Below are 27,200 nucleotides of genomic sequence, written 5' to 3' on the forward strand. Positions count from 1 at the left end.
CGCCAGCAGCCGATGCCCCCGCCTCGGCCAAACCATCCTTCAGACACCCGCGCCGCCGCCTCACAACATGTCGGCCGCAGCCGCTGCCGGAACCGGGACGGTCTCCTGGGAACGAATACAAACAGAACCAGGCACAAGGGGGCCGGCGGCGGCGTCTACTGTGACCGTTTAGCCCGAACGCAGATCGTGGAAGCCGAAGCCACCCCAACGGTGGTCCCTCCAGAGGCCAGAGAAGAAGGTTTACTGGAAGCCTCTCCCGATACCCTTTGCGCTACCGGAAGCCTCGCCCCCACACGTTACCCCCCCACCCCACTTCCAGACCAACTTCCGGGTGTGGCGGCCGCCCTTCCCCCACCCTCGCCGGCGGGAACCGCCCGTCTTCTCCGCCAGCAGCTTCCGCCTGCCGCAGTCCCGGCACGCGTTCTGGGATCCCGCCCCTTCCCAGGGATAGTAACCGGGCGAGCGCACGCCTCGCGGTACCGAAGACACCCGAGCACGCGCCAGGGCTTCGGCACCAGACGCGGGTTGTGATGGGTTGAAGTGGGTGGGTGTACTGGCTAGGGTGGATCGCTGCCACTACCTTCTCTCAGCCAGCTGAAGCCTCGGAACCCTTTCTCAGCCACGTTTGTAGACAAAGGAGCGCTGGATTTTGTTCAAAGAACTTTCTTTGCTAACGTTAAGGAGCCCGAATTGAGATTGAAAGGAAGAGGAGCGAAGTCCAGGCTCGGGAATGGGATGTGGGAAAAGGAAAACTCCGTTTTCCTGGGTCTGCGTCGTGGAGGAAAAAGCTGTTGATGATATCTAATAGACTTTATTTGGGCCAAAGCTCTCTATGGTCCTCCACCCATTTTCTGGGTTTATGGGAAATGAAACAGAAGTGACAGCCACTACTAATTAACAGCTAAGCTGGAAACTAAAAATAAGATCCAACGTAGTGGAGAGGCATAGTCTACAATGAGCCAAATTACAAGGTTCCAACTTAGACGTTTTCCGTGATGTATTGGTTCTGATAAGGTGGGGGAAAGTGGGTTAAAGTGTATTCAGAAACTGATTTTCTCTCCTTTCCAGGGAAGCAAATGTGTGACAAGTTCTTTACAAAAATTGCATTTTTTTTTTTAAGTAAGTTTGCTATAAAGTAAGTTTGTCTTTCTGAAGAAGAGGCTGTGTTATAAATAGACTGTTGCAATTTCTCAAAAGTAAAAGAGATCACGTTTAAATCAGTTTAGGCACTTTAGTTAATCATATACAGTTGTTGTACATACTTTGGCAGCAACTGGCTTGTTTGAAATGTTTTCTTAAAGTTTTGTATTTCGGTGTACGACCCTAGATGTGGCATCTTGAGGAAACCATACTTACTTGTTCTTTTTTTTTTTTTTTTTTAGCCTTTTCTCCAGTACACTTGCAGGTTCTTTAATTTCTGCAGTGTAGACATTTGTTTCTTAGCATTACTAAGTTTAGTCAAAATAAAATGTCTTTGATAAAATATTTTAAACTTTTTCTTCAAAATAGGAATGTGAAACTGTTGGCTCAGATGTAGGCCTATGAAAGAGTTTCCTTCCTATATATCTTGTTTCCTTTCTACATGCTTGTTTGTTTCCTACGTAACTTCATAATACTCTTCTGGAAATCCAATTTTTGTTCTTCACAACTCGAAAGGGTCCAGCTTGCTATGAAGAGTACCCCCACCACCACCACAACTAGAGAAAGTCCACTCCCTGGAAGACCCAGCATAGCCAAAAATAAATAATAATTTTAAAAAATTACAAAAGGAAGTACTACAGATGCAGTGAGCTTCTGGTTTGTTCATCCCTCTATCCCTGGGGCCTCACAGATCCTGCTACATAATAGGCACTTGGTAAATATTTGTTAACTCTGGAGGTGAATGAGGACCTTTAAGGATAGTAGAGTAGAAAAGAAGTCCAAAGACAAAAAGAAGAAAGTATGTCAGGGGAGACTTGTTAGAAACCAAGAAGGTACAGTGCAAAGGAAGCCACGAGGGGAATTTTTTTGTTCATGTTTGCGCGAGTGTGTGCTGTCACTTCAATCAAGTCCGATTCTGTGCAACCCTATGGACTGCCACCTGCCAGTCTTCTCTGTCTGTGGGATTCTCCAGGCAAGAACACTGGAGTGGGTTGCGATGCTCTTTATTTTTAGCAGCCTTGGGTCTTTGTTGCTGGTGGGATTTCTTTAGTTGTCCAGAGTCGGGGCTACTCTCTAGTTGTGTGTGGGGTTTATCATTGTGGTGGTTTTTCTTGTTGGTTCCTCTAGGTGTGCAGGCTTAAGTTGGAAGGGTGTGAGATGCCACAGAGAAGCATTGTTGGAAGGGGATCAATCACTGAAGTAAAAGGTCAATAGGACAAAGTAGAAGTCAACATGCAAACAGTTAAGGAGAGGAATGCGGAAAAGAGCAAGGAGCACAGAACACACTTTCCAAAAGTTGGGTGGTGAAGGGAAAGGGGCAATGGAGTGACACTTGAGGAAGAAGCAGGGTCAAGAAAAAATTGCAAAGGCTAGGAGACACATAACATGTAGTTCAAAGGAAAAGAGGTGTAGATTGACAATACAAGCAAAGTAAGACTTTAAGGAAATGGAGGTGGATGTGATTGAAAGGTCCAAATAGAATGATCAGGATTAGATATACAGATCTGGGCGTGTTTCATATAACAGACTGAAGACAAGATTATTCCTTCTAGTACAGTGTTCATCTCTTGTTTGTTCTTTAGTTCTTCTAGGTTCTCTGGTAAACATTTCTTGCATCTTCTCCATTCTTTTTCCAAAACCCTGGATCATCTTCACTATCATTAGTCTGAGTTCTTTTTCTGAAAGGTTGCCTATCTGTTCTTCATTTAGTTATTTTTTCTAGGGTTTTATCTTTTTCTTTCATCTGGGACATAGTCCTCTGTATTTTCATTTTGATTTACTTTCTGTGATTGTGGTTTTCCTTCTTGAGGCTGCAGAATTGTAGTTGCCTCTTCTGTCTGCCCTCTGGTGGATGAGGCTAAGCAGCTTGTGCAGGCTTCCAGATGGGAGGGACTGGCAGTGAGAACTGGATCTTGCTCTAGTGGGCAGGGCTGTTCTTAGTAAAACTGTAATCCAATTGCCTGCTGCTTTCAATTTGTAGTGCTGGAGAAGATCCTTGAGAGTCCCTTGGACAGCAAGATCAAACTGGTCAATCCTAAAGGAAATCAACCGTGAATATTAACTGGAAGGACTATGCTGAAGCTCCAATATTTTGGCCACCTGATGCGAAGAGCCTACTCATTGGAAAAGACTTTGATGCTAGGAAAGATTAAGGGCAGAAGGGAAAGGGGGTGACAGGATGAGATAGTTGGATGGCATCACCAATTCAATGGACATGAGTTTGAGAAACTCCATGAGATGGTGAAGGACAGGGAAGCCTGGCATGCTGCAGTTCATAGAGTTGCAAGTAGTCAGACACAACTTAGCGACTGAAAACCAACGGTGACCTCCAAGAGGGCTCACACCAAGGGGCACTTCTAGGACTGCTGCTGCCAGTGCCCCCATCCCTGCAGCGAGCCACTGCTGACCCACGCCTCTGCAAGAGTTCATCGAACACTAGCTGGTAGGTCTGGTTCAGTCTCCTGTGGGGTCACTGCTCCTTTCTCCTCAGTCCTGGCACTCACAAGATGTTGTTTGTGCCCTCCAAGTGTGAAGTCTGTATTTCTCCCAGTCCTATGGAAGTCCTGCAATCAAATCCTGTTGGCCTTCACAGTCAGAATTCCTGGGGATTCCTAGTCCCTTTGTTGGGTCCCCAGGCTAGGACGCTCAGAACCATCACAAGAGTGGGAGAACTTCTTTGGTATTAGTGTTCTCCAGTTTGTGGGTTGCCCACTAGGCGGGTATAGGATTTAACTTTATCGTGATTGTGCCCTCCCCCCACCATTTCGTTGTGGCCTCTCCTTTGTCTTTAGATGTGGGATATCTTTTTTTGGTGGGTTCCAGCATCCTCCTGTCCATGGTTGTTCAAAAGCTAGTTGGTGCTCTCACAGGAGATGGGCACATGTCCTTGTACCCTGACATCTTGAACCAGTCAACCCTGAAGACAAGACTATAAGTGAGTGATTATAAACAGTGATCGTAGAAACTGATACATGATGGAGTTTAAGAAGTAGCCAAAAATGTCAAGAGTTGCAGAGAAGGGAATAAGAACTGAGAATAGATGGTGTTCATCTAGTGATATTTGTAGAAGCAGTTCATGAATAAAAACCTTGGGATTCTTTCATCTATTTTATGGGTCAGGTTTGTAACTGCAAATTTTAAGGTGAATAACGGATTCCTTTATCTATAGGTAATTCAATACGTGATGCAAACATGTTTTTTTTCCAAATGATAACTTTTTGATTGTACGAGTTTAGAATCATTTGAAGCAGACAGAATTAGAAAGCCTTTCCTTATGTAAATCCAATTGTTCATTCTTGCTTGCATGAATAAATAGTCAGTGAATGTTTATTGTGTATCTACCATATACTTTGCTAGGTATTTGGGACAATAGCAGTAGGTAAGAAAGACACCATCCCAGCCTTCATATTTTTTTTTTTTTTAAATAAAAAGTTTTATTGGAGAAAAATAGAACCACCACATACCCAGGGAAAAGAGCACAAAAATTCAACTGATACAGAACTGAAAGTCACAACTACCCAATGTTGTTTGCGATTACTTTTCAATTTCTTAAATGGCTTCCATCAATTTTTTAAATAGCCTTGCCAATTTTCAGCTGAAATAGAATCAAGTTTTCAAAAAATTAAGAGCCTCAGCGAAGGGACCAGCTTTTAAGATAACAAAGGTGACACCAAGAGTCTCCTAATAAAAAAAAAAAAAAAAAGAGTCTCCTAATAGGACCAATTCTACCGAAAAATTCCTGAAGCACATAACTACTGAGTCTGGCAGAACAGTAGCTCAGAGACCATCAGGGATTAGTTAGAACACTGACTCAGACGGTCCAGTATGCAGAGAGGGCAAACAACAAAGCTGCATTTCCCTGTCAGATGAGTTCACATAAGAAAACCAAGGAGGTGCTAAGAAAATACAGGCAATGGCTGCTCAAAATAATTAAGAAGGCATTCTAAATACCACATATTATTAGACAACAGTGTGTAAAGTGATGCAATTAGAAAACAGGCAACTTAAAAAAATATGGTCACAGGTCTTTGAGAACTCAAGAAAACAATCAATAGCAAACACTAGAGCTGAAAGTCTTCTCAGCTGAGGGTTGAAAGTGAAAGTGAAAGTGAAGTCGCTCAGTCATATCCAACTCTTTGCGACCCCGTGGACTGTAGCCCACCAGGCTCCTCCGTCCATGGGATTCTCCAGGCAAGAATACTGGAGTGGGTTGCCATTTCCTTGTCCACCAACCTTCATATTTAAAGCAATAATACCAAAGAAAGAAAAAAGCTGTACTTTGACACTTCTTGGTAATAAGGGGGAAAAAAGGGAATCTAAAATAATACAGATATAATATAATATACCTGTTTGAAGAATTTTTATGGAGTGATTAAAATTACTGTGTATGAAATAGCATTTTTCCTTTAATATTAAAGCAAAATATAGCATTATTGTTATTAGAATTATATGAAAATATATATGTAAATGGCTGAATAGAAACACTGAAAACTAACATATTTGTGTTGAAATAGAGAAATTATTGGTGATTTTACTTTTGATTTTTCTTTAAAGTTTTTAAAAAATCTTTTTCTAGTTTTTAAATGTCTTATATTAGTAAGTAGTGAGAAGTTTCTGTTAATTTGTAAAAGTATCCATTCTTCACATACACAACGGGGCTTGAAAAAGCAGTCCTTGGATTTTAAATCTTTATCTAGAAAAGCTCTTAAACTGGTGATCCCCATGTGAAATCTAACCCACAGATATTGTGCCAATTATTTATTCCCACAATAAAATGTTGCCTAGCAAGTTACCCCAAAAGTCAGTGGATTAAAACGATAACCAGTTATTATTTCTTAGGAGTCTCTATGTTAGTTGGGCAGTTGTTCTGGAATTGGCTGGGTTTATTCATTTTCCATCTGACTCTTTGCAACCCCATGGACTGATTATACCATCCTTGGAATTCTCCAGGCCAGAATACTAGAGTGGGTAGCCTTTTCCTTTTCCAGGGGATCTTCCCAACCCAGGGACTGAACCCAGGTCTCCCACATTGCAGGCAGATTCTTTACCAGCTGAGCTACAAGGAAAACCCATGAATAGTGGAGGATCCTGCAAATCAACAGGTAAGTATAGGGTGATGATTGAAAGTGTTATAGAGGAGATAATCCTTGAAAAAGTTTTCAGGAAGAAAAGGAATTTCATGCAGGGGAACACCAAAAGCTCCGTGATAGAGAACATCGTGGAATTCTTGATGAACTGTGATACTTTGGTGGCGGGTATAAGGGAAAGGAACATGAAGGAGTAGCTTGAGAGAAAGTGCTTCAGGGAAATGTAGTATGTGAAGTTCTTCCACTTGTTTAGAGTAAATAACTCTAGCCCGTTAAGTTGACTTTACCAGAAGGATACTGGCGTATCTCACAGAATGTTGGTAATTGCTGGATAATCAGGGAAACTCAGCAATAGGAATCCATAAACTGTCCTCCTCATGGGCTAAAAACAATTCCCCATCTCTTTGCATCTCAGTTCAAAATTCCAGTTATCAAGGAGAACAAGTCTGTCCAGTTTGGGTCAGATATCTACACCTGCTTCACTCAGCCATGCAGTTTAGACTACAAGTTACATGTGTTGGATGGTGCTGCTGTTCCCCCTGTGCTGGGGAGGGAGACCACTGTGAACCCTGTGTTTGGCCTAAGAGGGAGGTATCCACTGTACTTTATTACTTAGTTGCCTTTCCCCACATGTATGATGACAAAAATGTCTTCAGCCTGCCTACTTGATCCAATCATTCTATTACAACAGCCCCTGCTCTTGCCCTCTTTCAGGACCAAAGGAACATCCAGTCCAGCTGGTGGGAAGGACATCTTAGTGTTATTGTTCACTTAGTCCTGACCTCTGGATGTAAAGTGCCCATTCTTCTAGTTCTCATCTATCTGTGATTCCTCATGGTCTTGCAATCTAAGGACTAAATGGTAAGTATAATCACTACCAGTACACTCTATAAATAATCTTGGGATTCAGGAGCCTCAATGGTTGCTATAGAAAGAAAGGAAAGAAGAAAACAGTGGCAGTCATTTTAAAAGAGGAAAAAAATGGGTACTTTTTCAGTCTTCAGACCTTCCAGCAGTATATTCCTGCTACTATTGAAGTTGTAACTGGTGTGTATGACAATCCATTACACACTTCCTTGTTTGCAGCTAATATCTCAACTGACTGAGAACATTGCCTACTAGGGTATTAAGCCGTCATTTGTAGGGGTCTAAGCCTTTGGTGATCTTCAGTGCCAACTGTGTTAAACTAAATAAGGCAATGTAGCAGATTAGAGAACAACTCTAAGGTGGAGTGACTGGAAACCAATGAATGTTTTTTCAATAAATGGTGTCTAGTTAATAATGAAACTGAAGCACAGAGTGTTTATTAACTCTTCAGCCTCAGAGTCAGGATTTAAAGTCAAGCTTTCCTCATGGTTATGTTCTCCTGCTGCTGCACTGTTACTGTAGAGATTGCATGTGGGCACTGAGACTTCCATAGCTCGGATTAGGTCAGGTTTTAGTTCTTCAGCCTTAACTAGCCATTGTGACCAAGAGCAAGTTATTTAATTTTCTAAGTTTCAGTCTTTTCATTTATAAAATGACATACCTTTTTTGCATGACACAATACCTATCATTTGATAAGTAGATTTATTAAATGGTGGCTATTATTAATTCAATAAAAATCTACTGAGCATTCTATGGCAGGCACTGTACAGTGTACAGTGTACAGTGCTGCACAAGATGGACATAATTCCTGTGCTCATGGATATTCCAATTAATAGTATCTAAACCGAGCCATAAAATGAAAATAAGGATGTGTAGTCCACATGATTGCTCCCTTGCCCTGGATTACGAACATGGAGATTGACATATGGGACCATAAAGATGATTGTGAGCAGAAAAAGACTGATTAGGAAAGAAAATAAGCCTGGAACAATCAAGAGTAAAAGAATAAAAGAAGCAAGACAAGAATCTGACATGAAATCAAGAAAACTCCCAAGAGAATGAATACTGCCTGGTTTTCTAGCTTGTAAATCAGGATTTTACAAGAAAAGTGGGCAGAATTGTCCAAGAGGTTCTTGTCATAGAACAGGAAATTGGAATAGGTGAAATGATTTTTGAGAAACTGTGGAGATGAAGTGATGGATAGTCTCTATACACTGTAGAAAGCATTATTATTAAAGAGAAGGAAATGAGAAACATTAAAAAAAAAAATCATCCTCTTGATTTGGAGAACAGCCATGCTTTGTAATATGAGCCAAGAGATAAAACTGAGTTTGTCTGTCAAGGCGGGTAGGGAGATAAGCCTTTTTTCAGGCGAAATTCCCTTGCCACCTGGGTTTGTTTTCTTAACTGTAAATGAGCACTGGGAAAAGAACAGGCTTTAGAGATTCTACCCAAGCAATTTACGGAACATTTTCTTGGTAATAACTATTATAGCTCTTTTTTCAGTCAGGCTCACACACAGGATTGAATGTTGGTTTTTGATAGCAAGTATCTTTAACAATTATCAGTGTACCAAAATAATTCTAAAAGTGCCTAAGGAATTACAAGGAGGAAGATAAGTGAATTACATATATTAATCCTTGGAATGACCTAACATAAAATTCTACAGATTTACCCTTATGGTTGTGGTTATGTAGTTTGACCTAAATTATTGTCAGGGTTAAGGCCAGCGTTCATCACAATGAGACAGGAAATGGATTAACTGAAACAGGAAATGGATTAACTGACCAAATATAGTATTTTCAGAAGCACCTAGTGGTAAGTGGCTTAATTTGTGGCAAAATTATAGGTAAAGTAGTTGAGAAAGTCAGTTCTCAAGTAAACCCCAGTTTACGGTGTTCACCATCAGAACGTTCATCTTTACTAGAACTAAAGATTATTGTTTTGATCAGAAACACGTATTTTTATGATTGTTTGTTTAGGTAACAAGGACAACTTAAGCACAAAGATAAGCCTATGTTTCACACAGATGCCTTTCTATGTGTTTGCAACTTCAATTTAAAGGATAGTAAAGTTGAACTTCCCTGGTGGTCCATTGGTTAAGAAGGCTCCTGCCAGTGCAGTGGACACGGGTTTGATCCCTGATCCAGGAAGATCCCACATGCTGCACAGCAGCTAAGCCTATGCACCACAGCTACTGAAGCACCCTAGAGCCCATGCCCAACCCAGCTAGAGAAAGCCCGATCACAGCAACAGAGCCACAGCACAGCCAAAAAATAAATAAAAAAGCAATTTTTTTAAAAAAACAGGGCAAGGGTCCTCTCTCTTTTTTAAAAAAAATAAAAGAATAGCAAAATTAACATCAATTTCTGTTTGTAATTATGTTGATTGTGTTGGAAAACCATGAACCAATACATTTAACTTCATAAACTGGTTACAGAAACTTACCCATGTATATGAAATTTGTTCAGCATTTCATAAATTCATAAATAATATTTAGCTTCTGCATAATAATAATACATACATTTATGCACATATACATAATACATTAAGATTACTGGCTTGTTGAGAAAAATATGATTATAAAATCATATATCATTTCAGCCCAGATACACAGCAATAAAAAATTTTAAATACCTAACAACACAAATCTATATGAGCAATAACATTGTTATAAAATACTTACAGCATTTTTGATTTTTTTTTTTAAAGCCAACAATTCATTTAGTATCTTTCTGGCATTTGAACTGACATCTCTTCATCTTCCACATAGTTGCTAACCGAGAAGGAAAATGGTTAAATGTGTCAAACAGCTTTAAAGCTTCAGGTTAATATCAAAGTTACGGAGACCTAAGGAGAGAAATAATAACAGAGGCATTCCTAATCAGCAAAAAAAGTATAAATTAAGCAATAAGTGAAGGAGCCACTAGCCAACTGTTAAGAGGAAAATATACCACAGTCAGTCAGTTTAGTCGCTCAGTCATGTCCAACTCTTTGCCACCCTATAGATTGCAGCATGCCAGGCTTCCCTGTCCATCACCAACTCCTGGAGCATAATCAAACTCATGTCCATCGAGTCAGTGATGGACATCCAGCCATCTCATCCTCTGTCATGCCCTTCTCCTCCTGCCTTCAATCTTGCCCAGCATCAGGGTCTTTTCCAATGAGTCAGTTCTTCACATCAAGTGACCAGAGTATTGGAGTTTCAGCTTCGGCATCAGTCCTTTGAATGAATATTCAGAACTGATTTCCTTTAGGATTGACTGGTTTGATCTCCTTGCAGTCCAAGAGATTCTCAAGAGTCTTCTCCAACACCACACCTCAAAAGCATCAATTCTTTGGCGCTTAGCTTTCTTTATAGTCCAACTCTCACATCCCTACATGACTACTGGAAAAACCATACCTTTGACTAGATGGACATTTGTTGGCCAAGTAATGTCTCTGCTTTTTAGTATGCTGTCTAGGTGGGTCATAGCTTTTCTTCCAAGGAGCAAGCGTTGTTTAATTTCATGGCTGCAGTCATTATCTGCAGTGATTTTGGAGCCCAAAAATTAAAGTCTGTCACTGTTTCCCCATCTATTTGCCATGAAGTGATAGGACTGGACACCATGATCTTAGTTTTCAGAATGTTGAGTTTTAAGCCAACATTTTCACTCTCCTCTTTCACTTTCATCAACAGGCTCTTTAGTTTTTCTTTTTTTCTGCCATAAGGGTGGTGTAATCTATATATCTGAGGTTATTGATATTTCTCCCAGCAATCTTGATTCCAGCTTGTGCTTCATCCAGCCCAGCATTTCGCATGATGTACTCTGTATATAAATTAAATAAGCAGGGTGACAATATACAGCCTTGACGTACTCCTTTCCTGATTTGGAACCAGTCTGTTGTTCCATGTCCGGTTCTAACTGTTGCTTCTTGACCTGCATACAGATTTCTCAAGAGGCAGGTCAGGTGGTCTGGTATTCCCATCACTTGAAGAATTTTCCACAGTTTGTTGTGATCCACACAGTCAAAGGCTTTGGCATAGTCAATAAAGCAGATGTTTTTCTGGAACTCTTGCTTTTTGGATAATCCAGTGAATGTTAGCAATTTGATCTCTGGTTCCTCTGCCTTTTCTAAACCCAGCTTGAACATGTAGAAGTTCATGGTCATGTACTATTAAAGCCTGGCTTGGAGAATTTTGAGCATTACTTTGCTAGCATGTGAGAGAAGTGTAACTGTGCGGTAGTTTGAACATTCTTTGACATTGCCTTTCTTTGGGATTGGAATGAAAACTGACCATTTCCTGTCCTGTGGCCACTGCTGAGTTTTCCAAATTTGCTGGGATATTGAGTACAACCCTTTCACAGCATCATCTTTTAGGATTTGAAATAGCTTAACTGGAATTTCATCACTTCCACTAGCTTTGTTCATAGTGATACTTCCGAAGGCCCACTTGACTTCACATTCCAGGATGTCTGGCTCTAGGTGAGTGATCATACCATTGTAGTTATCTGGATCATGAAGATCTTTTCTTGTACAGTTCTTCTGTGTATTCTTGCCACCTCCTCTTAATATCTTCTGCTTCTGTTAGGTTCATACCATTTCTGTCCTTTATTGTGCCTGTCCTTGCATGAAATGTTCCCTTGGTATCTCTAATTTTCTTGAAGAGATCTCTAGTCCTTCCCATTCTATTGTTTTCCTCTATTTCTTTGCATTGATCATTGAGGAAGGTTTTCTTCTCTCTCCTTGCTATTCTTTGGAACTCTGCATTCACATGGGAATATCTTTCCTTTTCTCCTTTGCCTTTAGCTTCTCTTCTTTCCTCAGCTATTTGTAAGGCCTCCTCAGACAACCATTTTGCCTTTTTTCATTTTTCTTGTGGATGGTCTTGATCACTGCCTCCTTTACAATGTCATTAACCTCCATCCATAGTTCTTCAGGCACTCTGTCTATCAGATCTAATCCTTTGAATCTATTTGTCACTTCCACTGTATAATCATAAGAGGTTTGATTTAGGTCATACCTGGGATGGTCTGTTGGTTTTCCCTACTTTCTTCAATTTAAGTCTGAATTTAGCAATAAGGAGTTCATGATCTGAGCCATAGTCAGCTCCTGGTCTTGTTTTTGCTGACTGTATAGAACTTCTCCATCTTTGACTGCAAAGAGTATAATCAATCTGATTTCAGTATTGACCCTCTGCTGATGTCCATATGTATACGCCATGGGCTAAATTAGATTCTTGGTGGATTAAAGATTTTAATATAAAAGTCAAATCATAAAATTACTAAAAAATACTTATGAATAATCTTGGAAATGGGATTTATAGCACATGAAATATAAAGCAAAGACTGATTTTTAAAATACATAAAAAAGTGTAAAGTGTTTCAGAGATCACCAACAAATTAAAGGCACATAACGAACTTTAAGGAAAAAAAATCAACAAAAAATTAAAGGCTTGACGCCAAACTAGAAGGGAGAAAAATGGATGAAGGGTAAGAAGTCTTACAAATCAGTAAGAAAAGGATAAATAGCCAAATAGAAAAATGGGCAAGTAAGTCAGAAAAGCAGAAATAGATAGGGTCAATAGGGGACTCACCTGGTAGTCCAGTGGCCAAGACTCCTCGTTGCCAATGCAGAGGACTGAGGTTCCTCCTCTGGTGAGGGAAGGAGATCTCACATCCTGCAACTAAGAGGTCACCTGTCACAACTAAGACCCAGCACAGCCAAATGAATAAGTAAAGAAAAAGGGGGAGGTCAATAAAGATGAATTGTATTCATCTGTAATAAAATGCAAATGAAAGCAATATTAAAGTGTCTTTTTTGCCTGTTGAATTGATAAGGATTATTCTAGAAGAGAACATCAGTGTTAGAGAGGGTACTAGAGCAGTTCTCAACTGCTCTTTGACAAAATGTCTGAAAAGCACATACCTTTTAACTAGAAATTCAACACTGATGTAATGATAAGAAAATGTATGCTAAGGAAATATATGTGTGTCACAAGATATTTTTGCAGTTTCCTTCCTTGCTCTCTCCTTCTACCCTACCCCCTCCTCTCTCTCTTTCTATCCCCTTTTTCTTTTTTGTTTTATGCTTGGTATTGGTGAAAGTTTGAAAAAATTAAAATGTCCAACAAAAAGGGAGCTGGTTAAATAAACTATGGTAAATTTATTCAATAAAACATCTATATTATTACCAATAAAAATGACACCATAGTAAAATATTTGAAAAATGTTCACAATAAAGTTTTTTTTTTTAATGTGATACAGAACAAAATGTATTGGGAAAGCATCTCCTCTCTCCCTCTCTATGTCTCTCTCTCTCTTTCTCTCTCTCTTGGTCTCTCCCTCACCACCAACTCAACACCAACATATAATACAATTACTGGAAAGGTACTGGAAAAATATAATAAACTGTAGGGAAGAGGGATTACTGGATTGTTAAATATTTTTCCGTTGCCTGTCATTATTTTTAAAGTTAGCTACAAAACAGGAGTTTTGTGGGGGTTTTTGATAAATGGAAACATTTTAAAATGAAATATATAATGTTACTTAGTGGTTGCCTTTTCAAAATAGGTAAAAATAATCATTTAGCCATTTGGTTAAGAATGTTTTCATTCCAACAGTTTGATAATCATGATGCAAAATTGAGGAAAAAAATTTTTTGAATCTTAAAATATTATAGAATTGGTAGATAATTTTTCATTTCATAAAGTATCATAATCACTAGTTTTTATTATTCCTATGGCAATGTTTTATACACAAGAATGGCAGAAGTTAGGAATTTGTGCCCTGAAAAATGTATTAAAATATAAAATCTAAAGTAAATAATAACTTCCTCCTTTGAATATAACAAAGATGTGGGAAGAGGTAGTAGCCAAGAAGGCTCTGGGTTACCATGGGGATGATTACGTTCTCCAAGGTACGTATCACCCCACTCCAGCTTCTTGGTCAATGACTCACTTGCTCACAGGGGAGTCAACAAATACCGAAGTACATACCTACTACCTGTAAAAAGTGATTTTCATTACCCAGAGAAGTGCTGTAAGATACTATTTAAATAAATAAGGAAAACCAATATAAATTACTATTTAAAATTTTTCTAATTGGTGAGTGTTTAAGATGCATGAGAGAACAAATTCTTAATTCAGGTCATTGCAAAACTATTATGTAACATTAAAAATTGATATGGATACTAATAAAAATCATTAAAACAAAACTATAAAACATTTCTATTAATACTTCAATTGTTTCTTTAAAAACAGCATTTCCTAAAATAATCTCCAAGGTAGTCCTGTAATTTGTTAATTTTAAGGATTTGCTTTTAACTTTGGGGCCAGTCAAATTTTGGGGCCAGTTAAGGGAGCTAACAATCTAATTGAGGAGTCCAGATAGCCATCCATCAATTCATTCATTTGTTCAATAACATATATTGAGAACCTACTATGTGCCAATAATGCAGGGCTTTAAGCATTAAAAAGTACCTAAAACATACCTCTACCCTCAAAAGCTCACATTTAGAAGGAGAGATAAATGTCAGTCTCAGTGACTGCCATCCCCACTGTTCTTTCTAGCAGAACTCTGACCATGGCCACTGGTGAATGAGAAGCCCTAGGTGGCCATATTCTGCATCAAGGGACCGACCCATGTACCCTTTTCACCTGCTTTCTCTGTCATGACAAAGAAAAAAGCTTTGGTTCAAAAAGTTTCAGTCAGAGAGAGACAGGGTCGCAGTTTGATTGTCTCTTTAAGAGTTCCAATAACAGATACAGACAGCTAGTTAGTGAGTAGAAACTGAAAGTGATCCTGAAAAGATTCTTAGAGAATCTAATAGTTTACTGCAGACCTAAAGTCTTACCAATAATACCATCAATTAACATATTTTGTATGTTATATGTACCATATACTGTGTTCTTAAAGTAAGTTAGATAAAAGAAAATGCATTAATAAATTCATAAGGAAGAGAAAATACATTTACAGTATTATACTGTATTTATCAATAGAGTAAAATTATGTTGTGTGTCTACAAAATGAACTGTCTGCCAGTACCTACAACAATATTGTCTTATATGGTACAAAACACTGTAAATGTTAAATGTATTCCTAACATTAGATATCAAAAATGAAAAGATAATGTGAAAAGAAATTAACTTTTATTTACAGGTGTAATAATACATGTATTGATAATGAAGAAACAGCAATATACCTTTCTTGTTCAGTTCAGTTGCCCAGTCATGTCCAACTGTTTGCGACCCTATGAACTGCAGCATGCCAGGCCTCCCTGTCTATCACCAAATCCCAGAGTTTACACAAACTTATGTCCATTGAGTCACGGATGCCATCCAACCATTTCATCCTCTGTCATCCCCTTCTCCTTCCGTCTTCAATCTTTCCCAGCATCAGGGTCTTTTCAAATGAGTCAGTTCTTCCCATCAGGTTGCCAAAGTATTGGAGTTTGAGCTTCAGCATCAGTTCTTCCAGTGAATATTCAGGACTGATTTCCTCTAGTATTGATGGGGTTGATCTTCTTGCTGTCTGAGGGATTCTCAAGAGTCTTCTCCAGCACCACAGTCCAAAAGCATCAATTCTTTGGCACTCAGCCTTCTTTATGGTCCAGGTCTCACATCCATACATGACCACTGGAAAAACCATAGCTTTGACTAAACAGATCTTCATACACAGTTCATCTGTGAGTTTTTCAAGTTGTCAAAAATCTCCCAAAAATGTTCCAAAATATTTATTGAAAAAATTCCCATGGAAGTGGATAAACTCAAGGGTTGACTTAATGGACTTCAGTTCAGTTGCTCAGTCGTGTCCAACTCTGGGACACCATGGACTGCAGCATGCCAGGCCTCCCTGTCCATCACCAGCTCCTGGAGTTTACTCAAACTAATGTCCATTGAGTTTGTGATGCCATCCAAATATCTCATCCTCTGTCGCCCCCTTCTCTTCCCACCTTCAATCTTTCCCAGCATCAGGATCTTTTCAAATTAATTGGTTCTTCGCTTCAGGTGGCCAAAGAATTGGAGTTTCAGCTTCGGCATCAGTCCTCCCAATGAATATTCAGGACTGATTTCCTTTAGAACTGACTGGCTGGATCTCCCTGCTGTCTAAGGGACTCTCAGGAGTCTTCTCCAACACCACACCTCATAAGTATCAATTCTTCGGCGCTCAGCTTTCTTTATAGTCCAACTCTCACATCCCTACATGACTACTGAAAAAACCATACCTTTGACTAGTCGAACATTTGTTGGCAAAGTAATGTCTCTGCTTTTTAATATACTATCTAGGTGGGTCATAACTTTTCTTCCAAGGAGCAAATGTCGTTTAATTTCATGGCTGCAGTCATCATCTGCAGTGATTCTGGAGCCGCAAAAAATAAAGTCTCTCACTGTTTCCACTGTTTCCCCATCTATTTGCCATGAAGTGATAGGACCAGATGCCATGATCTTAGTTTTCTGAATGTTGAGTTTTAAGCCAACATTTTCACTCTCCTCTTTCACTTTCATGAAGAGGCTCTTTAGTTTTTCTTTCACTTTCTGCCATAAAGGTGGTGTCATCTGTATATCTGGGATTATTGATATTTTTCCCGGAAATCTTGATTCCAGCTTGTGCTTCATCCAGCCCAGTGTTTCTCATGATGTACTCTGCATTTAACTTAAATGAACAGGGTGACAATATACAGCCTTGACGTACTCCTTTCCTGATTTGGAACCAGTCTGTTGTTCCATGTCCGGTTCTAACTGTTGCTTCTTGACCTGCATACAGATTTCTCAAGAGGCAGGTCAGGTGATCTGGTATTCCCATCTCTTGAAGAATTTTCCACAGTTTGTTGTGATCCACACAGTCAAAGGCTTTGGCATAGTCAATAAAGCAGATGTTTTTCTGGAACTCTCTGCTTTTTCAATGATCCAACAGATGTTGGCAATTTGATCTCTGGTTCCTCTGCCTTTTCTAAACCCAGCTTGAACATGTAGAAGTTCATGGTCATGTACTGTTAAAGCCTGGCTTGGAGAACTTTGAGCATTACTTTGCTAGCATGTGAGATGAGTGCAACTGTGCAGTAGTTTGAACATTCTTTTTGTTATACATCATGTAATTCCAAGCACTCGAACTTTGTTTATACTGTTCACTTTCCCTAAACAGAACTTTCCTTTCAACTGTGGTTAAATTCAACTCTCTGATTACTGTATGCTTGCATCCCCAGCTGAATACACAGCACGCCAATTGGTCCCACTTTAATAAACATCTTAGTGCTGCCCACAGTCACATGACATTCCCTTAATCCATTCAGTCTCCTACAACTAACTGCTTCTCCTCTCCTCACAACTCCAACATCTCCCCATCTCCTTCTCAATAGATGATCTTGCTTCCTATTTCACTGTAAAAGGAAAAGCCTTTTACAGAAGAAAACTGATACAAAAAGGAGAACTCACAATGTTCTGTTGGGGTCCTTCACTCATTTTCCCTCCACCTAGACTCTTAACCATACTCCTGATCATTTTGGCCTTAATCTGTTGGGCCATAATGTTATTCTGATAAAGAAATAGAGAAGAAAAGTAATAAAGAATAATGAAAATCATTATCTATATGTTGTGTTTGTAGTTTATTTTGAATATTGAAATATGTGATGTAATTCTCATGCTTCTAGGAGATTTTTATAATAGTGTTTTCTGGCCACAAGCCAGATAGTGCTTTCATCTGAAGTATGGCAGAATTATCACCCTCATCCTCCTCAATCCAGACAACCTCAGGAGGTAAACTCAAATGTCATCCTAGGACTACCAGATAGCCTCTTTTCTACTGTAAAACACTGAATTTTTTCATTTGGACAGTGGCTTTCAGACTTTTTGTTGTTTACATCCTACAATAAGAAACATATTTTACATGGCCATAGTACCCACACATAAACACAGTCACATATATGACTGAGACCAAACTTTCATCAGTAGCACTTATCTTTACAATAATCTTTACTAATCTTTTCAATGCAATGCACTCTTATGTTTTCTAATCTATTTTTCAAATGCTCATTGTAATATAATAGATAGATTCATTACTCAGTGAGTCAAAACCCATGGTTTGGAAAATAATTCATTAAGGGATACTTAGGTTAATAGGCAAAATCTTTAAGATTTAGTGAAAAAATATATGAACATTAATTTAGAACTCACTCAACTATCACCACCTTCAAGGGAGTGGCCACATAATTAGCTGGTTTGCTAAAAATCAATTCAGTTCAGTTCAGTCACTCAGTCGTGTCCCATTCTTTGCAACCCCATGAATCACAGCACACCAGGCCTCCCTGTCCATCACCAACTCCCAGAGGTTACTCAAACTCATGCCCATCAAGTCGGTGATGCCTTCCAGCCACCTCATCTTCTGTTGTCCCCTTTTCCTCCTGCCCCCAATCCCTCCCAGCATCAGGGTCTTTTCCAATGAGTCAACTCTTCCCATAAGGTGGCCAAAGTATTGGAGTTTCAGCTTCAGCATCAGTCCTTCCAATGAACACCCAGGACTGATCTCCTTTAGGATGGACTGGTTGGATCTCCTTGCAGTCCAAAGGACTCTCAAGAGTCTTCTCCAACACCACAGCTCAAAAGCATCAATTTTTCAGTGCTCAGCTTTCTTCACAGTCCAACTCTCACATCCATACATGACTACTGGAAAAACCATAGCCTTGACTAGATGGACCTTTGTTGGCAAAGTAATGTCTCTGCTTTTTAATATGCTGTCTAGGTTGGTCATAACTATCCTTCCAAGGAGTAAGTGTCTTAATTTCATGGCTGCAGTCACCATCTGCAGTGATTCTGGAGCCCAAAAAAATAAAGTCAACCACTGTTTCCCCGTCTATTTCCCATGAAGTGATGAGACCAGATGCCATGATCTTAGTTTTCTGAATGTTAAGCTTTAAGCCAGTTTTTTCACTCTCATCTTTCACTTTCATCAAGAGGCTTTTTAGTTCTTTTTCACTTTCTGCCATAAGGGTGGTGTCATCTGCATATCTGAGGTTATTGATATTTCTCCAGGCAATCTTGATTCCAGCTTGTGCTTCTTCCAGCCCAGCATTTCTCATGATGTACTCTGCATGTAATTTAAATAAGCAGGGTGACAACATACAGCCTTGGCGTACTCCTTTTCCTGTTTGGAACCAGTCTGTTGTTCCATGTCCAGTTCTAACTGTTGCCTCCTGACCTGCATATAGGTTTCTCAAGAGGCAGGTCAGGTGGTCTGGTATTCCCATCTCTTGAAGAATTTTCCACAGTTTATTGGACCAGTGGAGAAATAACTCCAGAAAGAATGAAGGGATGGAGCCAAAGCAAAAACAATATCCAGTTGTGGATGTGATTGAAGCAAGGTTCGATGCTGTAAAGAGCAATATTGCATAGGAACCTGGAATGTTAGGTCCATGAATCAAGGCAAATTGGAAGTGGTCAAACAGGAGATGGCAAGAGTGAATGTCAACATCAGCGAACTAAAAAAGTACTAGAATGGGTGAATTTAACTGAGATGACCATTATATCTACTACTGTGGGCAGGAATCCCTCAGAAGAAATGTAGTAGCCATCATGGTCAACAAAAGAGTCCGAAATGCAGTACTTGGATGCAGTCTCAAAAATGACAGAATGATCTCTGTTCATTTCCAAGGCAAACCATTCAATATCATGGTAATCCAAGCCTATGCCCCAACCAGTAATGCTGAAGAAGCTGAAGTTGAACGGTTCTATGAAGACCTACAAGACCTTTTAGAACTAACACCCAAAAAAGATGTCCTTTTCATTATAGGGGACTGAAATGCAAAAATAGGAAGTCAAGAAACACCTGGAGTAACAGGCAAATTTGGCCTTGGGGTACGGAATGAAGCAGGGCAAAGGCTAATAGAGTTTTGCCAAGAGAACACACTGGTCATTGCTAAGAATAAATGACTCATTTTACTTGTTGTCTATGTTGTAAAAAGCAAAGCTGATCTCAGAACAAATAAGGTAAAATCAATTCAGGAAAGGGAAACAGCTCCTTCTTATTGTTCTTTTTTGTTCTCCATTAGCATAAACACTACTATTCAAGTAGCCTCTGCATTACTAAAAATAAAGCCCTGGATTGGGGTACGGGACTAGACAGATTAGGTGACTTCTAAATTACTTTCTAATCCTAAAATTTTATTCCTTCAACAAGTATTCACTAATTGCATGGTATGGATGCCAGGCACTATACCAGGAGACAAGGGCCCAGCAATGAACAAGACACACAATGCTGATACTGTGGAGATGCTAACATTTCTTAAGCTAAAGAGACAGATAATAAATAGAGAGGACACAGCTAAGTTCTGAAGGAAATAAGAAAGATAAATGATAGAGATTAATAGAAATGACCTACTATTCTTATCTGGGGCTTCCCAAGTGGCTCAGTGGTAAAGAATCTGCCTGCCAATGCAGAAGATGCAGGAGATACAGGTTTAATCCCTGGGTTGGAAAGACCCTTTGGAGGAGGAAATGGCAACCTGCTCCAGTATTCTTGCCTGGGAAATCCCAGGGACAGAGGAGTCTGGCAGGCTACAGTCTATGGGCTTGCAAAGAGTCGGACATGACTGAACGAATAAAAAACAACTATTCTTCCCTATTATTATTGATTATACTACTGCTTCCCTGGGGGCTCAGCAGTCAAGAATCTGCCTGCAACGCAGGAGCTACAGGAGACTTGAATTTGATTCCTGGGTCGGGAAGATCCCCTGGAGGAGGGCATGGCTACCCACTCCAGTATTCTTGCCTGGAGAATCCCATGGACAGAGGAGCCTGGCAGGCTATAGTCCATAGGGTCTCAAAGAGTCAGACATGATTGAAGCGACTTAACACACACACACCATTACTGCAGAAGTAACAGCAATCTGATAATTACCTTTATCATGGTCAGGGAAGGCCCCTCCGGGAAGGTGACATTTAATCTGAAACCTGAAGAATGAGGAGGAGCCAGTTGTGGACTGGACCAGAAGAACAGCCTTTCTAGGCAATGGAATAGCAAGTACAAAGGCCCTAATTCTGGAAAGAGCTTGTTAGGTCCTAGCAACTGACAGAGGGCTGACATGACTGAGCCAAGTGAGCAGGCAGAGAGTGCATGAAATGAGTTTGGAGAAGTGAGAAGATAAGGGCCTTGAAGGGAAGCATATGGAGTTCAGATTCTATTCTGTGTTAATGGGCAGCCATCAAAAGGACTTCAGCAAAGAAGTGACATGATATGATTTTAAAAGAACACTGGATATGGTGTGGAGAATGTGTTCAAAGTAGGGAAATTGTTTTAGGAATCCAGGCAAGAGATGACAGGGCTTGATTATGGTGGTGGTGAACTCTAAAGTCCTGTTTTGCTTGCAGTTAATAGACAATATGACAGTAGTTCTGCTTATTTGAAAGTGTTGCTTATTTTGCCTCCAAAGCAGATATTTCTCCATCTTTGCTGAAGAGCTTAAATCCAAGGGCTCTAAACGTCTATGTGTGTATCTGTATGTGTGTGAGTGTGCACTCACACGTGCATGCTCAGGGGTGGGGTGGGGCTGGGCAGTGGTGGCTATTTTTAATATCCCAAAGCTGCTTTGTAACCATGGATGTGTAGGAGTTGGGTGGAGGGTGGAAGGACAGGATTGAGTTGAGACTACTGGAAAGCAGACATGGATGCCAAGTTGCATGCAAAATAAGGCAGATGCATGTACTATAGCTCCCTTGGAATTCCATCAAGCTCAGGAAGTGTTAAAGATGCTGTGTATACAAGGCCCACCTTGGTCAAATAGGGGGAGAAAGATGTATAATCATCAAATTCACTTGGAAAAGTCTAAGATATCAGAGTAAGAGAATATTATTTACATGACATTCTCAAATCCTCAAAACCTCCTAGAGAAAACGACGTAAGAATTTGATGGTTAGTCCCCTAGAATACAATGATTATATTTCCTAAACCCAACAAGAGACTTTTTCTAACAATTCTGGTTGGGGGGGGGGGGGGGGGCGGGAGGATGCGCCTGCTTGGGAAGGGAGGAAACTCATTTTAAGGTAGCAGAAAACCAAGAGAGGCAACCTTCTGTCTCTGAGGAATTGCTTATTATGACAGATTAATGCTTGTCTGTCCCAGTCAATGAAGAAATTGTTTTAAATTCTTAACAACTGACTCTTGGAGGCTTAAACTGTGTTAGCCCATTAGCCCAAGGGCTGGTTTACAACTAAGAGATCTGTATTGTTCACCAGAAGGGCAGGCTTGGGAATCCCTACCTGCTCCTCCATCAATTTTGAGCAGAGCCCCAGCAAGAGTAGGGAAAGACGGCTGCAGAGTCCTGGCTGGAGTTCTGGCAGGAGGCTGATTTTGAGCAGGAAGAAAAAAGCTCCTAAAGCCTGAGAGACCACGCGGGGCCCATGAAAATGAGAAAAACTTAAGAAGTTGAATGTCCTTATAAGGAAGCCAGAGTGGGAACTTAGAGCCAAATACCACTAATTTTGTCCTCCTGGGAAAATGAATATTAGAATTAGTGGGTTGGAATAAGTACTGCTGAATCCTAAAGCAAGCTGTGGAATCTTCTTTGGAAATTCACAAGAATAAATTAAACCACTACATAGTCTAGGAATAGTTTATATCCACATCTGCTTGGAGGTGAGAAAATAGATCAGGGAAATTCCTAGCACCCCAACAAATGTTCAGAAAAGAAGAGAACAATCACAGACACACATTCAGAGTGATATTGTGTTCTTTACTCCTATACATGTGGTTGACCCAGTGTGGACTACTCAAAAAGTAGGCTCCCTAATCAAGATTCCATATCAGGCACAGGCTAAAAGAGGTTGAGCAATGTCTAACTTAGAACCCGTTGCTCCATAGACTTATATATAGTAGAGGCTTATTCTTAAAAGCCCTTGTTTGGGCCAGGTATGAGGGCCCTATAGAAGTGTATCTGGCTGCTGATCAGTTATGGTTGTGTGTTCATGTCCAATCTGGTTCTTTAGTCACACTTGTAAACAGCATATGTTGTTGTTTAGTTGCTAAGAGTCCGACTCTTTGTGACCCTGTGGATTGTAGCCTGCCAAGCTCCTCTGTCCATGGGATTTCCCAGGCAAAAATACTGGAGAGGGTTGCCATTTCCTTCTCCAGGGGATCTTCCTGACCCAGGGATCAAACCCACGTCTCCTGCGTTGGTAGGTAGGTTCTTTATCACTGAGCCACCAGGGAAGCCTAAACAGCATACAGGTTTTTGCAAAAAGGCAAGTCAAAAGCTTGCGTGAAGCTCTTAATGTGTGATATTACACAGAAACATATTTGACTTTCTGAAATGTCTGAGAAATGAATCACACATGTTGCTTTCTGCTTTCAGAATAGATTAGAACTGGTTGAGCATGTCCAGCCCGTTGATCTGGCTTTCAAAATCTGTGTACATAAGGGCATTTCTCTAAGGAAAAATAATTAACAGTGCTTTCATCTGTCAGAAATGTTCTTTGTTTAATTACTCTTTTATCACCTTCATAAATTCACATTCAGTTCACAGCAACATCCTGGAGGAGTGGTATATGTGAGCCAATAAAATGAATAATGAAAAAAATGTTATGAGTCATTTTAAGAAAACATAGACAAAAAAAGTTGATTAAGAAAATAAATTTTGCAGCCCAAACATACCTTGAATAGAACTTTTTGTTCAAATGTAAAACATGACAAACACATATAAGAAAAAAATGCCTATGTAATTCTTGCAAAAGATATAGATCATTGATTGGAAAGAGAGAAGGAAGCATGGATATTAAGGTACAAATTTAATTCTTGTGAAACACCTAGACTCTAATGATGGGAAGCAGAGGTAGTTGTGTGGATGTGGGCACATGCAAGGATTGACTTAGGGTTATAATGAAAGGCCTTAAGGAAAGAAAGCATTGATGTTCATACTTCACTTAGTTTGGTCCTGTGCTGTCAGGGCCAGATACAGCAGATCCTTTAAAGAGAGGGAGGAAAACAAAAACAAGACACAACAAATGAATCAAAGAAAATTAATTCTAGGCCAGAATTTTAAATGATGTGAGATTAGTGTTTTTGAAAGCCCATGGATTCTAAAAGGATAAAAAATCAAATTTATTTTTAGGAAACAGAGGTCAAAACAATAATACTCAGCTATTGATCTTTTTCTTAGAAAAAAACACACAATTTGAACAGTGAGAGGAGAATCTAGAATGGTTAATTACCTTTCTGAAATTCCTGCCCAACCTATTTCTATAAGCCAAACACTTTATGTCCCATATCACATAGAAAAGAGGATTTCCCTTCTCCCGTCTTCTCTCAACCTACTTGCAGAATAAAGAAATAGCCATTTTAAATGAAAATTTATTGTGTTCCTATTTAGTGGCCTATATTGTTCTAAGTACTAGAAAAGAGCTGTAAATAAGACAGACAGTAATAATGCCCCCAAGGAGTTTATGTTCTGGTGAAGGAGAGCAAGCAATAAACATATTAAAAAATAAACAAATAAGAACTTCAGGTACTGATACATATTATGAAGGAGCTGTAATAGGATACAGATGAAGGTGACTAAGGAGATGTAGTACTTTAGCTACAGTGGTCAAGGATGGCCTCTCTGAGAAAGTGACATTTGAGTCATTTTTTTTTTTTTTTACCATCTAAATGATAAAAAAAAAGGAAGCACATGAAGATCTAGAGGATCTCTCCAAGCAGAATAAGTGACAGGTGGGATGGCTTGAGGCAGGAACAAGCTTCCAATATTCATGGGACAGAAAGATCACAGTGGTTAGAACTCAACGAACAAGGGGAAGAGTGGAGGGAGATGAGAACAAAAGGCAGATGGAGCAAGATTTGGAGGGCCTCACAGACCCTGATGAAAAGTTTGTAGGTTGTTCTGATTGCAGTAGGGAGTCTTCAGAAAATTATATCCTTTGACTTGTACTTTGCTGAGATTACTCTGGCTGTTATATGAATAGAAGAAGAGCAATGAGGGGCAGGAGTGCAACAAGAAGACCAAAGGAAGGTGAGGATGGCATTGACATAGATAAGAAGTGCAGAGAAGGAGAGACGTGGTTGGGTTCAGGATGTTTTGGAAATTGGAGCCGATGTTGATGAATGTGAAGTAGAAATTTATTGATGAGCTGAAAGTGCTATGTGAGGAAAAGGAAAGAGCCAATAGGGCTCCTAGGCATGTGTCTTGAGTAATTTAGTGTATATGTTTATTACTTACTAGGATGGGTAGGCTGGAAATCAAAGACTTTGTTTTGGCCATGTTACATTTGAGATGCTTATTGGACATCTTAGTGGATATGTTCAGTAGTGGGTTGGATATACAAGTCTGGAAGTCAGGTGAGAATTTGGAGGTTAGATATAAGAACTTGAAAGTCATCAGCATATGAAGGTCTTTGAAGCAATAGGACTTGATGGGATCACCTAAGGAGATAGTACATAGAGATCTAAGAACAGAACTCTGGATACTCCAACATTTAGAAGTCCAGGACAGGTGGTCTCCCTTCACGTCCAAGGCAATTTTTTTATACGTTCTCTGACTTGACCCAACCTATCCTTTCTGTTGCAAAAGATTTAAAATGGCTGTAAATTCTCTGACGTTCCTCTCACCAGGAGGTGGAGTCTTAAGTAACTTCCCCTTGAATCTGGGCTGTCACTAAAGTCAGTGACTTATTTGACCAACAGAAGTCATCAGAAGAGACATTCTGGGACCTAAGACTAGGTCTTGCAACTTCTTTCCAGGATATTTGGAATATTCTCTTTGGAAGACTGAGCCATGATGTAAGAAGGACTATCATCCTGAGACTGGCCTGGGAATGGCCACCTATAGAAGCTCTGGTTGCATTTTCAGCTCAGCCCAACCTTATAGTCACACTTCCAAGGCATCAGAAGTATGGATGGAGCAATCTTGTACTTTCTAGACTAACCCATCCATCCACCGATTGGTCTGGTAAGTGACCTCATATGATATCACATGGGGCAGAAGAATCACCCAGCTTAACTCTGCCCAAATTGCTGATGCTAAAATCATGAGCTACAATAAAAAGAGTTGCTAAGTTTGGGGTAATTTGTTATGCAACAGTAGAAAACAGTAACACCTTCCTTCTTCCTCTGTGTCCTTTTTTGTAATCAATTATCATCACTTTCAGATCATCCTATCTTCTCTTAGGGCTGGATGAAGCATAAGGTGGAATCAAGATTGCTGGGAGAAATAACAATAACCTCAGATATGCAGATGGCACCACCCTTATGGCAGAAAGTGAAGAGGAACTGAAGAGACTCTTGATGAAAGTGAAAGAGGAGAGTGAAAAAGCTGGCTTAAAACTCAACATTCAAATAAACAAGATCATGGCCTCCAGTCCCATCACTTCATAGCAAATAGATGGGGAAACAATGGAAACAGTGACAGACTATTTTCTTGGGCTTCAAAATCACTGCAGATGGTGATTTCAGCCATGAAATCAAAAGATGCTTGCTCCTTGGAAGAAAAGCTATGACCAACCTAGACAGCATATTAAAAAGCAGAGACATTATTTTGCCAACAAAGGTACATATAGTCAGAGCTATGGTTTTTCCAGTACTCAGGTATGGATGTGAGAGTTGGATCATAGAGAAAGCTGATCGCTGAAGAATTGATGCTTTCCAACTGTGATGTTGGAGAAGTCGCTTCAGAGTCCCTTGGACAGCAAGGAGATCAAACCAGTCAATCCTAAAGGAAATCAGTCCTGAATATTCATTGAAAGGACTGATGCTAAAGCTGAAGCTCCAATACTTTGTCCACCTGATGCAAAGAACTGACTCACTAGAAAAGACCCTGATGCTGTAAAAGATTGAAGGAGGGAAGAGAAGGGGATGACAGAGGACTAGATGGTTGGATGGCATCACCAACTCGATGGAGATGAGTTTGACCAAGCTCTGGGAGTTGGTGATGGACAGGGAAGCCTGGCATGCTACAGTCTATGGGGTCACAAAGAATCGGACACAACTGAGCAACTGAACTGAACTGAACTGACTTTCACACACATTATTTTGTTAAAACTTTCTCTTCCTTACTGATTCCTTTCTTCCACCTATAAGTATGTTCAGTGTTTCCCACTGTGGTACAAATCTCTAACTTTCAGCTCCCATTCATCAACATACTGCAAAA

General features: G+C 39.8%; 1 long non-coding RNA gene across 2 annotated transcripts; it reads left to right on the plus strand.

The window, feature by feature from the left end:
• The first annotated feature begins 359 nt into the window (after positions 1–359).
• Positions 360–27,200, plus strand: LOC136163379 (uncharacterized). 2 transcript variants are annotated; one of them, XR_010662237.1, is made up of 5 exons: positions 360–544; positions 3,122–3,583; positions 6,942–7,088; positions 25,796–26,003; positions 26,203–27,200. It is a non-coding gene; the product is annotated as an uncharacterized lncRNA (long non-coding RNA). The 2 variants fall into 2 exon arrangements; XR_010662233.1 differs by lacking the exon at positions 360–544 and having other exon boundaries at positions 3,050–3,583.

Source organism: Muntiacus reevesi, chromosome 1 (assembly GCF_963930625.1).
Source record: "Muntiacus reevesi chromosome 1, mMunRee1.1, whole genome shotgun sequence".
Classification (NCBI taxonomy): domain Eukaryota; kingdom Metazoa; phylum Chordata; class Mammalia; order Artiodactyla; family Cervidae; genus Muntiacus; species Muntiacus reevesi.